This window comes from Amphiprion ocellaris, chromosome 9 (genome assembly GCF_022539595.1).
Source record: "Amphiprion ocellaris isolate individual 3 ecotype Okinawa chromosome 9, ASM2253959v1, whole genome shotgun sequence".
Lineage (NCBI taxonomy): Eukaryota > Metazoa > Chordata > Actinopteri > Pomacentridae > Amphiprion > Amphiprion ocellaris.
In genome coordinates, this window is record NC_072774.1 from 27,085 (window position 1) to 35,004 (window position 7,920).

Sequence of the window (7,920 nt, forward strand, 5' to 3'; positions counted from 1 at the left end):
GAGGAAAGTCTGAGTTAGAGCTCCGAATGTTAAAATACGCTCTGAAAAGAAAATAGAAGTCTGAGTTTATGTTAAAATACGCTCTGAAAAGTCAATAAAGTTTGAGTTTATGTTAAAATACGCTCTGAAAAGTCAATAGAAGTCTGAGTTTATGTTAAAATACGTTCTGAAAAGTCAATAAAGTTTGAGTTTATGTTAAAATACGCTCTGAAAAGCCAATAGAAGTCTGAGTTTATGTTAAAATACGCTCTGAAAAGTCAATAAAGTTTGAGTTTATGTTAAAATACACTCTGAAAAGTCAATAACAGTCTGAGTTTATGTTAAAATATGCTCTGAAAAGTCAATAAAAGTCTGAGTTTGTTAAAATATGCTCTGAAAAGTCACCAAAAGTCTGAGTTTATGTTAAAATATGCTCTGAAAAGCCAATAGAAGTCTGAGTTTATGTTAAAATACGCTCTGAAAAGTCAATAAAAGTCTGAGTTTATGTTAAAATACGCTCTGAAAAGTCAATAAAAGTCTGAGTTTATGTTAAAATATGCTCTGAAAAGTCAATAAAAGTCTGAGTTTATGTTAAAATATGCTCTGAAAAGTCAATAAAAGTCTGAGTTTATGTTAAAATATGCTCTGAAAAGTCAATAAAAGTCTGAGTTTATGTTAAAATACGCTCTGAAAAGTCACCAAAAGTCTGCGTTTATGTTAAAATATGCTCTGAAAAGTCACCAAAAGTCTGAGTTTATGTTAAAATACGCTCTGAAAAGTCACCAAAAGTCTGAGTTTATGTTAAAATACGCTCTGAAAAGTCAATAAAGTTTGAGTTTATGTTAAAATACACTCTGAAAAGTCAATAACAGTCTGAGTTTATGTTAAAATATGCTCTGAAAAGTCAATAAAAGTCTGAGTTTGTTAAAATATGCTCTGAAAAGTCAATAAAAGTCTGAGTTTATGTTAAAATATGCTCTGAAAAGTCAATAAAAGTCTGAGTTTATGTTAAAATATGCTCTGAAAAGTCAATAAAAGTCTGAGTTTATGTTAAAATATGCTCTGAAAAGTCAATAAAAGTCTGAGTTTATGTTAAAATACGCTCTGAAAAGTCACCAAAAGTCTGCGTTTATGTTAAAATATGCTCTGAAAAGTCACCAAAAGTCTGAGTTTATGTTAAAATACGCTCTGCAAAGTCAATAAAAGTCTGAGTTTATGTTAAAATCCAAACAGAAAAATCACCAAAAGTCTGAGCTTGTCTTAAAATCCAAACAGAAAAGTCACCAAAAGTCTGAGTTTATGTTAAAATACGCTCTGAAAAGTCACCAAAAGTCTCTCTGTTTGTGGCTTTAACACTGAATCTAACATTAGATTTGAAGCCAGGTTAAATCAGAAACCAATACTTCAAATTAAATTTGTGGGGGTTCTTTGTTTTCCAAGTTATTTACATCTAATAGAATTTATACAATGAATTGTGTTTTACAAAAACCTATGGCGCAACACATTAGTAGAAATATGAGAAACAGCACCAGAAATAGCACTAAAAACAGAAACATACGGCTGTGGCACCTAGTGGGCAAATAAAACCCACAGTTACCACACTGCCCTCTATAAGCCTCTGTTCTAAACACATACTGCAGTAACACAAAAGCAGTTAGAAATATCTCATCATTAACCAACACAAATACACAATGCATATAATAATACATTCATATTTCATGGAACTAAGAACATCATGATTGATCAGCTTGGGTCAAGATGGTGCCAGTGTGTGTGGCAGCTTGTCTCTCACTGTCAGTTTTGTTGATGATTTTATTGTAGTTCACCCTCGGCACTCAACAAATCAAGTCGCTGCTCATGTATGATGGACAAACACTGCTGGAGCTTCGTTTCTCTGCTAAAGATGGAGTTACGCCCGCTGGGGGCTGGAGTGCAGCTTATAGGGGGGGCTCCAAGCCAAACAGGTTGGGAACCACTGCTCTAACTGTCGGTACTCCTCAGCACAGTACACGGACATAAAGTGGATTTTTAATGCAAATAACAAATAATTTACCACCCTGTCACTATATTTCATAATTCAGTCTTTCATAGCACGGTATTATTTACATTTTCTTACTGTCCCACAGTAACCAGTAACCCTTTGTTCTGTTCCCACCACTTCCAGTATCTTGCCCTTTGACCTCAAAACTACCCCCAATACAACAATAACAATACGCCCCCTGCTGTCCAAAACGACAATCAGCAGAAGAGTCACAAACAGGGATTTCAGTGGTTTTCAGGATATTTACTTGCCTCTGTTTACCACCTGGTTACACCTGTATTAAAATTCAGGCCCAACAGCAGGAACTTTATGCATTTGGACACATTATGAGTCAAGACTGAAGTTTCCAGTGATTTTGTGCAGAACTTTAATTAGTTTTGGGCAAATTTTGTCATTTTGGTTGAATTTTAAGCTTTTAAGTCATTTCAGACATTTTCAAGCCAGTTTTTATCATTTTGAGCAGGTCATGATACATTTTGGTTATGAGACAAATATTTTTAACTTGTTTTGGACAAATTTTGAGCTTTTAAGTCATTTCAGACATATTTAAGTCAGTTTTTATGTTTTGAGGAATTTTGTACAATATTTTAAGTTGTTTTTGACAAATTTTGATTTTTTTTTAGTCTTTTCAAAGAATTTCAAGTCAGTTTTTTATCTTGCTTTGAGGTATTTTGCACAATATTGTAACTTGTTTAGACAAATTTCGAGCTTTTGAGTCATTTCAGAGTCAGTTTTTATTGTTTTTGAGCAGGTTTTGAGGCATTTTGCATGATGTTTTAACTTGTTTTGAACACATTTGCCCTCATTTCTGTCTCCTTTTATTCCTTTTCTCTCTGCAGCAGATAATTTAATGAAATACTGGAAAAAAACATCCCATAGAACAAAAGCAAAGGACCCTAAAAACTGTGTTAAAACCCCTACTAGAAACCAAACAGATACCACAGGAAGCATAAAACCATCTGATACCCACAGCCAACGTTACCCCCCCCCCCCCCCCCCCAGATATATGGAACACCCAAAATACACAAAAAGACACTGCACTGCACCCCATAGTGGACAGCATCAGATCAGTCACCTACAACCTTTATAAAGCTCTGGTAGAAATCATCAAACCCCTCCTTGGTACATCACAACATCACTGCAAGAACTCCAAACAACTGGACAAGAACTAAACCATATCACAGTAGAAAAAGAGGAGATATTCATATGACATGACGTAGTTTCATTCATCACTAAAACCCCCTAGACGTCACATTACACATCGTACAGGAACGACTCATGAAGGACAGGACACTGAAAAAACACACAAACCTCCCGGTAGACGACATCATCACATTACTCCGGTTTATTGCCAAATCCACCTATTTTCAGTTGAAAGGAATAATCTACAGTCAGAAACCAGGTTTAGCAATGACACATCTGGCCAGGTCATCATTGTAAAGGAGAAACTGTTCTCATCTGATCTTACCTGGTAAAATAAAGTTGAAAAAAAGATCCACTTTCAGCCATAATGAGTAACTTTTTCATGGAGGACCTGGAAACCAAAGCCATCCCCGCTCTGCAGACCCACACTCTGGAGAAGATACGTCCACGACATCCTGGAAATAATAAAATCTGGACACACACAAGAACTCACTGATCATCTGAACAACATGGACGACACGGGAAACATACAATCCACACACGAAGAGGAAATAAACCGGACCATTTCATTCCTGGACATGAACATTCACCACAGAGAAGACAGCAGCATCAAAATAACAGTTTACAGGAAACCCACACACACGGACCAGAACCTCCTCTGGACATCAGAACATCCACAGAACACAAGCTACCAGTTAGAACACTATTAGAACGGACCAGAACCTCCTCTGGACATCAGAACATCCACAGAACACAAACTACCAGTTAGAACACTATTAGAACGGACCAGAACCTCCTCTGGACATCAGAACATCCACAGAACACAAACTACCAGTTAGAACACTATTAGAACGGACCAGAACCTCCTCTGGACATCAGAACATCCACAGAACACAAACTACCAGTTAGAACACTATTAGAACGGACCAGAACCTCCTCTGGACATCAGAACATCCACAGAACACAAACTACCAGTTAGAACACTATTAGAACGGACCAGAACCTCCTCTGGACATCAGAACACCCACAGAACACAAACTACCAGTTAGAACACTATTAGAACGGACCAGAACCTCCTCTGGACATCAGAACACCCACAGAACACAAACTACCAGTTAGAACACTATTAGAACGGACCAGAACCTCCTCTGGACATCAGAACACCCACAGAACACAAACTACCAGTTAGAACACTATTAGAACGGACCAGAACCTCCTCTGGACATCAGAACACCCACAGAACACAAACTACCAGTTAGAACACTATTAGAACGGACCAGAACCTCCTCTGGACATCAGAACACCCACAGAACACAAACTACCAGTTAGAACACTATTAGAACAGACCAGCATCATAACCGATGATAAAGACAGACAGGAGGAGGAAAAACACATCAGAACTCACTCACACACTACCAATATCCCATATGGGCCATAAACAAAGGAAAACAACAAGCCAAAAACAAAGAGAAAAAACTAAAACAAACAAAAACAAAACATACACAAAAACCACACAATAAAAATGAAGACATAATCAGCATTCCATATATCTGAGGGACAACAGAACCCATACATCCCATAATGAGAAAACACAACATCAACACAGCAGTAGAACCACATAGAAAACTGCAGCAGCTATTAGTCCATCCAAAAGACAAAAAATGCAACATCATATATGAAACTCTGTGTAAATCATGTGATAAAACATACACTGGAGAAACTGGAAGATCATTCAACACAAGAAGAAAGGAACAGCAGACAGAATAAAGGAAACAGCTGGACGACTCACAAGAAGACAAAAAGAAAAAGCAGATGAAGAAAACAAAAAAAATCAGCCATCAGGGACCACTGTAAAAGAAACAAGCACATCATGGACTGGGACAGGGGGAGGATTTAACATCAGAGACCAACAAACACAAACCATGGATTAAGGAGGCCTTAGAGACCAGGAAGTGTTGTAGTTTTCCATTCCATTGTACAGTATACACTGTTGTTTCTCTTCAAAAATGCATTTAAAGCTACTTTCTGCACATTTCTGGTACTTTCTTAGGATACAGAAGTACTATCTCTTGCTAAATAAATAATGTTTACACCTATGCAGAACCTTTAGCAACAATAATAGTGACAATTATTGAGTCCATGTTGGACTTCTATTCACTAACCCTCAGAGCAGAATGAGGCGTGCACGGAGTCACCTGATATCTAGAGTCATCTACCGGTGATGGAGGGTTTAATCAGACACACCTGAAGCCAAATGGCAGAAATATAAGTCCACTGCATTACCATAATCTCATAAACTGAGATATATATATATATATATATATATATATACAAATGTCATCTGTTACCCTGGAAGTGGAACCTACTGGTGATAAAATAAAACAGAATCACAGAAAGCAGGTCTGATGCAGTTCTTCATCCTTTTTACTTTCAGTACAGCCCATGGTCCGTTGTGTTTTATTCAGCATGAGTACAGCTGGGACATGCTGCTTCATCAGAATAATGCATTTTAAACTTCCTGTGGTGGAAAATGACCCGTCATCTGTCAGCAGATCCTGCTTGTCTATACTCATGCTCAAAGTAACTGCAAAGGATTGTGGGTCAGGATGGCCAGAAAAGCATGCTGGGATACTTCCCAATCCTAACAGAGGGACATCCAGGTATTCTTTGACATTCCATCTACTGGCTCATCTTTCTGTGGCTGCTGGACAGTTTGGTAGTGAGGATACTGGAATGCAGATGAGTCGTCGTCTACATATTAGGAGTCTCATTTAGCGTGTAGGAAGCTAGAGCTGCAGGTTACTGATTTATTCATTTTGTACTCATTTACTTTGTCAAAGCTTGTAGAAGTTTTGACCTTTCTCCAACTAGAACATGCAACTAAATCTGAGCAGGGAGAGAAACAGTGGTGGTCACGTGGACCTAATATTTTCAACATCTTTTCATCATCCAACTTAGTGTGAATCTTTTACCTCAAAGCCCTGCAGCAGGACGTCAAACTGATTCTAGTCCAGGTTCCACATTCAGCCCAGTCTGATCTCCAGTAAAACCATAGCATAATAACCTATAAATAACCACAACTCCTAATTATTCCATTTGTTTTAGTGCAAAAAGCACATTTTGAAAATGTTCACATTTGAGGAATTATCTTTTGACAAAACATTATGAACAACCAGAAATGTTTTCAGAAAATAAGTTAAATTTCAACAGTTTTATGCCTCAGTTCATCATTTCCACATGACAACTTCCAGAGTGTCTACAAAGGAACACAACATTCAGTCATTTAGTAACTGAACAATCTGGTATTTAACTCTATGATCAAAACAACTTGTCATGATGTAGAAACTATTACAAATTTACAATCTGCAGTTAATGTCTTCTCTGGAACTTTTACACTGCATGCTGTGACCTCTGACCTCTTCATCATTCTACTAACAAGTCAGGACTCTGGGATTAAATCTGGGAAAAGTCATGTTGTTAATGGACCAATAGATGGCAGCAGAGACTCAGACACAAATCTCTGTCCCTGCAACCCATCAATAATCAATAATAACACTGATACATTATCAACCAATCGTATTTTGGTCATTTTGTACATATTTCTGGTAGTTTTAGCTCATATTTTGGTCATTTTGTTCATATTTATGGTAGTTTCATCTCATATTTTGGTCATTTTATTCATATTTCTGGTAGTTTTTTTTGTCACGTTGGTCATATTATATATATATATATATATATGTATTTCTGGTAGTTTTATCTGTGTGTGTGTGTGTGTGTGTGTGTGTGTGTGTGTTTATACATATATGAAGAAATGTGTAAATTGAATGGAAAGTCCAGTGGGAGTCTGAGTGTCACCAAGTCAGAGTTAATGTCTCAACTGCGGACGTTAGAGAAGACAGGCGGAGACAGTCTTAGTGGGCGGAGCTAAACTACCTGAAACCTGTGTTTCATTCGTTATAGATCTCATTCCGTCATTCTGAAATCAGTTTATTTCTCCCCCTCTTCTCTGTAACTATTTAGTTTAGAATTCTTTGCCTCTCCTGACAACTTTTGATAGAACAGCAGAAAAATACCTTCAATTATTACAATATCACTGTGATTCTCCACTGTGTATTATGCAGAATTGTAATATGATAGCAATTTATTTGTGTTGTGTTCATTATTGATGCCTTTAACCCTTCCATGCATAGAGGTCATGACAGTGTGCAGCTCTTCTAAAGCTGTTTTCTTGTATGTGCATGAGTTTTGATGGCATAGTTGGACATCAGCCACTACAGTGGATCCTATTGCATCATTTCTTCCACTGCCAGTGATTGGCTAGCCATTGCAAATTCTTTAAAAAAAAAAAAAAGAAAGAAAAAAAGAAAGAAAAAAGAAAAAGAGTCAAACCAAGATGGCCGACAGGAAGCCAGAAACACCAAGTAGCTCATTTTCTTTTGTTCAAACCTTCTATAAAAAAGAGACCTTTGCAGGAAAGAAAAATATGGTGACATCGAGGAACATCTAAGGAGTCATGCAATTGCAAAATTTTCCGAGTATTGATGTTATATTGGGAGGCAATTATGATTAATCTCATGTCCACTAAAGTGCACATCATGCATCACCAGCTATATTTCAGCTACAATTCATTGACCACAATTAGGCTATTACTGCTGCTGTTCTTGAAAATATGTCATCTGAGAGACTTGGGAATCTATACAGGAGAGTGAATCCCTCAATGCTGTTTGAATTATTTATGCATCAATTATTTTATTTTA